The sequence below is a fragment of the Furipterus horrens genome, unplaced genomic scaffold, assembly GCF_987537825.1.
Source record: "Furipterus horrens unplaced genomic scaffold, mFurHor1.1.pri manual_scaffold_3, whole genome shotgun sequence".
Lineage (NCBI taxonomy): Eukaryota > Metazoa > Chordata > Mammalia > Chiroptera > Furipteridae > Furipterus > Furipterus horrens.
In genome coordinates, this window is record NW_028327173.1 from 32,922,045 (window position 1) to 32,933,515 (window position 11,471).

The following is an 11,471-nucleotide window of genomic DNA, read 5'->3' on the forward strand; positions in this document are numbered from 1 at the left end:
CTAAGATATTCCTCCCAATTTTTATCCACCAGTTATGTGCCTCCAACCCTCCTACCAGTCTCTATGTGGCTTCTTCTTTATATCCTTAGTTTTAGGATTTCTACTCAGCTAGATTTCATGTAGTCTGAATGATGGTTGTGCTGTAGTTTAGTTGTAATTTTGATGTTTATAGGGGGATTTGAGTACTGCATCTACCTACACTACCACCTTGATTGCAATCTTTTCTGACTTATTTTACTTAGCATAATATTCTCTAGATCCATCCACATGGAAACTAAAAACAAAATAAATGAATAAACAAAACAAAACAGAAACTAATTCATGGATACAGAAAACAAACTTATGGTTGCCAGATAGGAGAAGGCAGGGAGATGGGTAAAAATGATGAAGGGAATTAAGAAGTACAAAGTGCCAATTATAAAATAGCCATAGGAATGTGAAGTACAGCATGGGAAATATAGACAATATATTCTAGTAACTATTTATGGCTACTAGACTTATTGTGGCAATCACTTTGTAAGGTATGTAAATGTCTAATCACTATGTTGTACACCTAAAACTATTATAATATTGTATGTTGTCAACTAAAATTTTAAAAATAAAAATAAACAAATAAATAAGCAAAACAAAGAACAAAAACAAAACACAAACAAAAACCATGTTCCTTTCTGCATGTTCTCCATCTAAGCCAAGTATTCATAGTTATTTTTCTTGCTACAAGTCTTGGAATTATTCAACAATCTTGTCCTTTTCCTTTAGGAATGTTATGAATCAATAAATGAAACTTTTCTTTAATCTAGCTTAACATAGGAAATCATGGTTTAATAAGAAGAGTTGTCCAGCCTTGAAGTGATCTTTCTCACACTACAGTATACTTCCTAGAAAATAAGTGTTCAAGCCAAGATTGTCTGAATAACAGGAATGCTGTGGAGAAGAGCCTTTCATTATAACTTAAGGCCTTTAAAATTCTTGGCTTCCAAGGCTCCTTTGTTCTCTTAGCTAATTCAGAGTTACCAAAAACTACCACTTTGTTGGTGTTATAAAATTTAGACCCTTAAATATTTACAAATTATAGTGACCGGGGCCCTACTTTTTCTAGATCTTATGTTGAGGCTGATTACAAGCTGCACATTATGGGGAGAACTAGTAAGAAGAGATCATTCTTCTTGACCCTGCTCTATCCTCAGCCTAAATGACTGTGAGCTCTGATTCCTGGCTTTATGTTCACCTACAAACCTGCCTTCTGTGCCTGAACTCAGACATAGTTCAAATAGCTCTGAATAGACATGGAAATGAGACCTTCAAAAAGGTTTCCTATATCCAGCATGTTCATTGTTATTCCATTGTATCCCTAACGTCCTCTTTCTCTTCTATCTGTTTCAGTTATACACGATAACCATCCCCTTCTTCTTGAAATTGTGTTTGAATATTTGTCATTCCTGATTCATGCTAGCATCCTTCCTGTCTACTGGAACATCTGGAATAGAGGTAAGTGGAATTAGAAAAATGGGTTTTCTGGTCATCTCTTCTCTAGTTGGTGCCCTCTTTACTAGGTGGTATTTAGATATAGCTGGGTAACCTTTATAGCAGCAACAGGAGAAAAAGGGTTTAGGTGACATCTTAGAATCTTCAGATTATTTTTCTGAACTGTTAGAGGCCCAGAGTTTTAGGTTGTACTGATGGCTGTATTTCTGGCATCAGTACTTATGGTGATAGTTGCTTGTGCATCAAGGGAAAATATATACTTCTTCAGGTGTCATGGATATTTCACTCAAAATTATCAAATCTAGACACTCAGTTATGACAAGAGATGAAATGATTTTAAATGCAATTATGTTCAGACAGAATAGATTAAAAATTAAAATCTAATTATGTGTTTTGTGAACATTATGAACATTAAAGCATAAGCATAACTTATTAAGTATCAAGTAAATTAATACCTTAAATACTCTCAGAAGATTGAAAAATAGTACCTTGGAATACCTTAATAATGTTTAGCTCCACTGAGTTACATACTCTGCTCATTGCAGATTTTAATTCTATGTTATGTCAGCCTCATGGAAGGTTATTATAATTATTGTTTTATGTAACATTTGTTTATATTTATCCATATATTTACCATCTTTAATCTTTTTTCTTTCTTGCATATCAGACTTTTTCATATGTGCTATCTCATGTTACCTTTTAATAAATTATTTTCAGTCCTGCAGATATTTTCTAGCTTACCTCTTTCAGTTTTTGAAATATATGTAGCTATTTTATAAGATTCTGTCTCATAACTGAAATATCTAAAAATTTCTAGCAACTGTTTCTGGTTTCTGGTTAATGTTGTCTTTGTAGCACTAATTCTTTTAACGAAGGCCTCCTATGTGCTAGGCCCATTTCTAAATACTAGGGATTTAACAATGAACAAAAAAAATTAAAAGATCTGACCTTCTGGAGTTTACAGTTTAGTGACAATGTCTTGCATTAAGGAAATGAAAATGACCTCTCAAACTTCTCTGTTGGTCCTTCTAGGGTCTCATCACAATGATAGCATTCTAAAGATCTGAATTTAGTAATCATAGTTTCTTTGTCTTAGTTTGTCCATTTGTTACTCAAGTGGGTTGAATTTGAGCTCCTTCAATCATGTCCAGTGCACATTGCACATTCAAATTTTGTCCTCTGCCACTGAGCTGGAATTACAAACATTTCTGTTTAATCCAGATGCTAGGAGGTCCAATTTCTTAATTCTATGACACTTCTAGAACATTTTCCCTCTCTAGCTCCTAACCAAGGGTATGAGAGAAAATGAGAGGATACTCTCAAGTACTGTGGATACATGAGTAGGTGCCTCACAGTTTGCACTCATGGCTCAGCCCAAATTCCACACACTCTGGTTCATTTAAACTACCAAGTCTCATCCATTTATTAAGCCTGGAGTTGCTTTCCCAACGAAGACTCTGAAAAAACACCAAGTAAATGAGTGCTAGAAGGCAGGTTTTCCTTTGTCAATGCTCTCTCTCCCCCTTGTTAAGTGGGATATATTTCCTTTATTTGTGCATCTTTTCTGGGGTGAGGGCAAGTGGGAGGTGGGCAAAGGGGGGGAAATGGGGACCTCTGTAATAGTGTAAACAATAAAAATAAAGTTAAAATACAGAATAAAAAGGCACGATTAGTAAAAAAAATAAAATAAACATATATATTGGTTTTTAAATTTTTTCTCTCTTTTCCAGTCTCTGTTTTGGATGACCCAGCCCCATTTTACAGTACTTGGATGAATGATGTGTATGCGACCCTGAGTATACTGATGATATTTTTCACCATACTCATTTTTTTTCCTATTTTATACCCTGAAAGGGTGGGAATTCTGATGATGTTATCATCCAAACGTACTCCTAAATCCCTTGTGTGTTTAGTCTGTACTCTGAAACTTGTATAATAGGGTCAAATAAGCTCTAGAGAAAATGGGTTACCCACATTTTTATTCTACATCAGCAAGCGGAACGGGGACATTTTAGGATTTACCTCATGTCTTGTTAAGTGCTCATTCCACTAAATTCCCAAATTCTTCTTCACTGATAAAAGAATACACATGCAGGAATAGAGGCTTTAGCATTGACATTAAAAACTCAATGACAACAGATAAAGACCTCAGCCCAACCATGTCCAGCTATTGACCAGTTACTTGTTGAAAGTTTGGGGCAGATTCACAAGGAAGGCTCTCTTTGACATTTCGATGGAAATTTTCCTTCAAGTAAAACTTACAATGTGGTAATGAAAGTACATATGTATACATATATACCATCCATATCACAAGCAATTCCCGTGTAAGAATCAATATAAGCAAAAAGAAAGAGCAGATGCAATAGTCTAAGAGCTAGAGCAACAAATGCAGGCTTATTTTATACCTTTCTGAATGCTGTGACTCCAAACCCTAATTAATCATCAATCATTGCACTTGTCTGGGACTAATAAATCAATATAGTCTATTTAAGGACATGGGGGGTTATATAGTGAGAGTGAATAGAGACCACATCTAAGCTTCATACTCTGCCCTTCTAAGCCTGTGAATAAAAATTCAAAAAAAAAATACCACTTAATGAAATGTTACTCATTTTGCTTGAAGTTTGATATTTAACTCCAGAGATTTTTTCCTACCACATGGGTCATAGATATCTAAATTTTAGCCCCTTTTGTAAGCATTTATTTCCATTCTAGATATTTGGAATAAAAAAAGGTGAAGACATTTGGGCAGAGTTACAGAACCTGAATTCTTGCATGTTGTTATTTACTATCCACTTACAACACCAACAATATTGCCAAGGGAAATGATGAATATAGATATGGCTAGGAAAATGACCACTCCTTAGTATTAAAAACTTTCTCCAAAAAGAATTAAACTTCCATAAGCAGAGATTGGGCTTACTGCTATTTAAATTTAAGTTAAGCCTCAGACCATAAATTAAATGGCACCAAATAACTTAGATTAGTAAATTCAGCAAAGGCTTATCCTGTTGACTTTACCACTCTCATTGGGAAAGAAGGCTCATCCAAACAGGGCAAGCTATGATAAGGCAAATCAGAACAAGGGCACAAAAGGTCGAACAAATGTATATTTGCCCCAAGAGAGGTTTATACTTAGGCTCTGCTTCTTGCCAGAGATGATAGTAAGTGCATAAGTACAGGAAGACATAGCATACCATCCAAAGAATGAGCAATTTCCATCTAACAGTCGTATGCCAACAGAAAAGAGCAACATAACAGCCTAACAGCCAGAGAAGGGCTGTACTCATTCCAATGCAGGCTCTTTCTATTCGACAGGGGTTTCCCTTCTGTCTGAAAAATAATCAGATAAATTCTAAATTGGTTATAATTTGGTGGTGTCCAAATATCCACTAATGTCCTAAGCCCTTGAATCAGGGGCTTTCTTTTTTGAGAGGGGCCGAAGTGTGTGTGTTGTCTTGGCTTGTTTCTATCTAAGTCAAACAATTGCAAAGGTATCAGGCTTCCTTTTCTTGGATTGCAATTGCTCAAGAAATGAATCATAGCTTGGATAGCTGAGCTAACAGTTTACTTCGAAACCATATTAGTTAACTTTCTGAACAAATATATTCTAACTATACCAGTGTGAATTTGAAGTATTTCTGTCTTGGGACAGACAGACTTCACTCTGTTTTCTACATGGTGTACTCTAAGTCTATGGTGAGCAGCTCTCAAATTTTGTGGCTTGTCTGATATTTAAGCCACTCAAAGCTTCTTAAATGACACATGTAATTTACACAAAAATGATTGTTGATACTGGTTTCTGCTCTAGAACTCAACTCTATAAGACATTAATATCAAAGACAGTCTTTTCTTTCTCTAATTTTGTTCTGTCTAGAAAATGTAGATTTTGATCTTGATATTCATTGTCCTGTGAATATCAGTGAGTACCATCATGGCCTCTGATGTACACTTCTACCACATCTTAACTTTAATTAGACTTGAATCCATATACCTTCAATAAGAACACTCATTGCTTTCTTAACAGATTATCCATAATTATGGATATCTAACTACTCATCTGGAATACAGGAACACTTGAGGAAAGTCGAACTAATGATATAAAACTTTGAGAAAAAGGCGTTTTGGACCAAGGATCTGGACTTCTGTGCAGAGCCAAATAATTACCAATGTGTAAGAGCAAAATAAAAGTATTCATAGATATTTTGTAGCCTTTGAGTGTATTTATCACATATGTATCTTTCTTGAAAATTTACATGAGAAATTACCTATGCCAAATGTAATTGCACCATAAGTAAGATCATAAGCAAGGGGAATATCTATATGTAGAAAAAGTGATAAGGAAAGAAGCAAATAAATATACCATAAGACCTAAATATTTTCCTACAATAATCCCAATGTACCATAATCGCATATATAAATGGACTAAAATTGCTGATTTTCAAACTAAGACTCAAATTGGATGAAATTACAAAATAGAGGATGTTTGATTTTTCAGGACATATGCTATGATGGTTTTTATGCATCAACTTGACTGGGCCAAAGGATGCTCAGATAACTGGTAAACCATTAATTCTGAGTGTGTTCTCTGAGCATTTAAATCATTGGACTGAGTAAAACAGATGGCTCTCACCAATGTGGACAGGTATCATCTAAGCCACTGAAGGCCCAAATAAAATTAAAAGGTGGAGAAAGAGAAAATTCTTTTTTCCTTTTGAATTGAGATGTCCATTTTCTTCTGCCCTTGGACATTAGAGCTCATGGTTCTCAGGCCATTAGCTTTGAACTGGGATTTACACCATGACTCCTTTTGTCCTCAGGCCTTCAGACTTGCACTGAATTATATCACCTGCGTTCTTGGTTCTCTAGCTTAAAGATGGCAGATCATGAGATTTCTTGTTCTCCAAAACCACATAAGCCAATTTCTATAATAAATTTTCTTCTGTTTATCTATTTGTCCATCTATCAACTCTATTTGGAAAGCAATTTCAGTGAAAAAGGGATGGAAAATAAATACCTGGAAAATAGTAGCTATATACCTACATTAATACTAGTAATTTTACAGAAAATATAATTGCTTTTATATAATAATAATAGGATGTTAATGTTTTACAAGAACATGTATGAATGACCCACAGACATGGACAAAAGTGTGGGAATTGACTGTGGGAGTGGGATGTGTGGAGGAAAGCAAAGGGGGGAAAAGTGGGACAGCTATAATAGAATAACAATAAAAAATGATTTAAAAAAAGAGAAAACATTTTAACCATTATGATTGGTGTGCAGTGCTAACTGGGGTCTTAATTTGTACTTCTTTGATGAATATATACATGGTCGGCAGCCGTCCGTCTCGAGAGACAATGGTGTAGCTTCTTAAGAGTCTATCTGCACCGCCGAGAATGGCTGTGCAGTCCGACTCGGGAGTGACACGGTATCTGTCTCCTCCCGTGTTGAATCGACATCTTGCGATGACGCTGGAGTGTCCTCTCCAGTGAAGCTGAAGCTACAGAGCCTGGGCAGGGTGATATGGAGGGTCTGCTGTTGCCCATGCAGCAGACCCCCCCTCTCTTCGCAGCTGAAGGATCCAAGGGAAAGACAGAGTCAATACAGCTTGGCTTCAGGTGCGCCGCAGGAGTTGTCGGTGTTGACTACAACGTCAAATCGCCTTAGGGACTCCGGCTCCGGATTTTCTGTCGGGGTTTACTCCCTTACTTAGCCTTTCCCCTGAAGAGGTATGCCGCAAGGCAGCGGAGGTTTTTTGGAGTCAGAGTTTTATATATATATATATATATATATATATATATATATATCGTCGTCGGCAGCCGTCTATCTCGAGAGACGATGGTGTAGCTTCTTAAGAGTCTATCTGCACCGCCGAGAATGGTTGTGCAGTCCGACTCGGGAGTGACACGGTATCTGTCTCCTCCCGTGTTGAATCGACATCTTGCGATGACGCTGGAGTGTCCTCTCCAGTGGAACTGAAGCTACAGAGCCTGGGCAGGGTGATATGGAGGGTCTGCTGTTGCCCATGCAGCAGACCCCCCCTCTCTTCGCAGCTGAAGGATCCAAGGGAAAGACGGAGTCAATACAGCGTGGCTTCAGGTGCGCCGCAGGAGTTGCCGGTGTTGACTACAACGTCAAACCGCCTTAGGGACTCCGGCTCCGGATTTTCTGTTGGGGTTTACTCCCTTAGCCTTTCCCCTGAAGAGGTATGCCGCAAGGCAGCGGAGGTTTTTTGGAGTCAGAGTTTTCCTTCTCTGAGATATATATATATATATATATATATATATATATATATATATATATATATATATATATATATAATAAACTATAGGGAAAAATAACACATTTAGACACGATACACTTGTCTACCACAGTGCAAAATGATCCAAAGCAATGTGTAAGAGTCTGCATGAGATTTTAAGAGAGTGAATTGTTATACTTTAATCCAAAATGTCAGAAGAGGTAGTTTGATGTGGACTTACTACATCAAAGAAATATTTTTGGAGAATGTGGGGTTTAAATTGGACTTTTAACATAGTCAACATTTTAGGATCAGAAAATAAGGGTAAATAAATCAGGGAGACACTAAGTAAAGCTAAGAAATAGAATTTTTGTAAGAATGGCTTTTTTAAAAAAGTGGTTTCACTCCTAAGTTCTTGGTAATTTGAAAAGATCCTGTGTGATCTGTATGGTTGGACCCCGACTAGGAACACCCTGATATATAGTACACTGAATGACAGAGTGAAATGAGTGGTGGAATTTGAAGTGCTGATTTAGCATAATTCGATTGGATTAATCTTAGTATAAGAAGAGACAAGAGAACTTTCTCCCTCTCTGTGCACAAGGAAGAGGTCATGAAAGCACACAATGAGATGGTGGTTACCTACAAGCCAGGAAGAGAGGCCTCAACACAAATTGACCATGTTGTCAGCCTGATCTTGGACTTTTAGCTTCAAGAATTGTGAGAAAATAAATGTCTGTTGTTTAAGCTATACCCAGTCTATGGTATTTTGCTATAACACTTCATGCTAACTCATACTTTTCTTTTATAAAACAATAAGTAAACTGGGAAAAATATGTCAGAAATCAACTTTTTTCAGAACTCTGGAAACTAACCAAAAGCTTGCAACAAGCAGGGAAACATTTAATCAAAAAGAAAAGCTGGATTTAGGTAAGAACAGTAAGCTTTTCAGCATTTTGACTTAACCTCTTATGTTCTGTTTTTCAGCTCAGTGGTTACCTTACAAATAACAGCCTATAGTCCCTTGAGAATACTGAAAGAGAGAGTAAAATGCACCTCTTTAGCAAAGACACATAGAGGTTGGAACCTACCTCGATGAGCTAGAACCTCACAGAGATGGAGTGAAATCCATATCTATTCCTATTGCTTCTGAATACCTCAGGGTTATTGTTTCTGATCTTGCTGAGGAGACTATATTACAGAATCCTGGGCCCTTCATCACAGAGTTAACACACACATTTAGCTTAGGAGTCAGAGAAGTTTTAGGAGAATTCATAGTAAAGTAGAGCAATTGCAGGTCTGTATGTACATTTCCCCTGTGACCCACTGACTCTGGAAACATAAAAGAAAGGGCATTCTGGAAAGTACAGTTCAGCTAGATAAGGTGAATCAATATAAAGCTATCATAATGTCCTTAAATGAAAATTTTCATATCTGAGTAAGTACAAAATCATCTGAACCTAAACTAAGAGGAAAAAAAAAACAGATAATACAGATAATAGAAACAGACTTAACAGTCCTACAGTTGACTGAGATAGTAAAATCAGATGAGAATTTTAAAATAACTGTAATTGATTTGTTTATGCATGTTGAGGAAGAGTTACACAACATTACCATAGAAGTGGAATCTAAGAAAAATACTTGGGATTTCTAGAAAAAATATATAACTTCTGAAATAATTAAAAAAATAAAACTCATTAAAAGAGTAGCAGCATATTAGGCAGGGAGAACACAGGATTTGTGAACTGGGAGACTATAATTATAAATATCTAACTGAAAAACAGAAAGAAGAAAAAAAAGAATATAAAGAAAAAAGCATAGGGAGATAAGAGACATGGTGAAAAGATCTAACATACATGTAACTAGACACTCAAAAGAAAAAGAGCATAATGCAGAAGAAATATTTGAAGAAATAATGGTTGGAATTTCATTTTTAAATTCATGTATTCAAGAAGGAATGTGACACTCAAGCGAGATAAATATAAATTATACCATATTAAACACATCATAAACAGACTATGAAAACCAAATTGAAGCAAAAGTATTTAAAGCAATCTTATAAAGACACATTGTCTTCACAGTAGCAATAATAAAACAAATCACTTACTTTTCAACATACAAAGGAACAAAACAATGAACTAACCTATTAACACTTTGGAAGGAATAAATTCCAATTAGGATTTTGTTTAAGTGACAATGTCATTAAAAATGTAGGTGAAATAAAGATGATTATATCACTATCTGAGAAAAGAGATTTTACTTTAGTTTAAGATGGTATTTACAAACACCAAGATCTCCTGGTTCTTGAATCAAATTAAAAACAAGATTATACCTTAACCCTCGTGTGAAGAGCTCAGTTAATGCCTGGATTTTTGTAAGCCAGTATTTCTGCTTTAAAATTTCTAGTTTTTAAGAAAGCCTGTTTCCCTGATATCTACCATGGGGGAGCTGGGAGTGAAATGGGGTACAGAGAGAAAAGTCCTCAAAATAAAAATGTTCCTCGCAGTCCATGGTTGGGGGGTAGGGAAGGGAGAGGGGAGAGTGGACAATACTGCGGTAAGATATTTTGCAAAACTAAAGGGCAAGCTGGTAGGTAGATAATAGCTCTGGTACTGCCCCAAGGCAAAAGTGTGTACATGACTTTCAGAATGCATCTAGACTCTTGGCATAGTCGGGGGAGGCCTGGGGATCACTGGGGATCACTGAGTCACTCTTGCCTGACTAGAAGTAGCAGCTGAAAGAATGTAAACAATTCCGGGAAACTGACAAATGTAGCTCACTGTGGGAGGAGTCACATATGAGGTCACATGGGAAGTAACCGTTCAGGATTTGAAAAAGGGCGAGTAGCCATGAGAGAGAAGGCACCATGATGTAGCAGCCTTGTGGGAAGCAGCAAGCAGTTATGCAGATTGTACGGGTGATCTGGCCGTGTGGCCTGGGCTAGTAAGAAAGCAAGCATGCTGTTGCTTTGATCGTGCCCATTCTAGCTGACTCAGAAGCCACCAAGGGCTCTGCCTTGCAGACCCAGACTCTCTCTGGACCCTTGGTACTTGGGACATATAGAGAGGACACTCTCTTAGTACTTGTGTCTTTCCTGGCCTTCACCATGATCCAGTGTAACACAGCACATGTTTTCTGGACTATTAGATGGAGGCTGAGGACAATGTACCCCAGATCCTGAAGGAGAGAGCTGCTGTGTGAGGATGGAGACTTTAAAACCCACAAGTGTACCTTCCAAAGGGACTGCAGGACCATTTGCACAGCTGGCTTAAATACAGATACAGAGATGGGGAACTGTTGGGCTTGTTTCTTGGTTCATGGCCTAGTGGGGACCAAGGGAAATGCTAGTTCTCATAAGAGGACAGGGCTCCAAGCTGAAGTGCTCTTAGTGCCCCCAAGGTTGGAATCTTGTAAATAAAAGCCTGTTTTTCTCAACACTAATTGTTGGGTCATACACCAAGGCACCGTGTGCATGGGCCCCTGTTTGCTCAGTTACAGGGGCATCCCTTGGCTACAATGACCACAGATTCCCACCATATTTAAAAAGGTTCAGTAAAATTTTTTGAATAAGTACACTCCAATTTGTAACATCAAACTAACAATCAACAAAATATGTAGAGGTTACAATTTTCTGTATATCTCTGTGTTTAAAGTATTAAATTGTTTGCCAATTCAGCCAAATATTCAATAAATACTTCTTATTTTTACTTTCCCGGATACAACTATCTAGAATTTGATGTGC

General features: G+C 37.0%; 1 pseudogene across 1 annotated transcript in view; it reads left to right on the top strand.

Moving 5' to 3' along the window:
• LOC150014864 (myelin-oligodendrocyte glycoprotein-like) overlaps positions 1–3,462 on the top strand; it is a 36,444-nt pseudogene extending 32,982 nt beyond the window's left edge. Inside the window, exons 4-5 of the transcript XR_016509596.1 lie at positions 1,357–1,488; positions 3,216–3,462. The product of XR_016509596.1 is annotated as a myelin-oligodendrocyte glycoprotein-like (transcript). The remainder of the gene's footprint in view (positions 1–1,356; positions 1,489–3,215) is intronic.
• Positions 3,463–11,471: the final 8,009 nt, after the last annotated feature.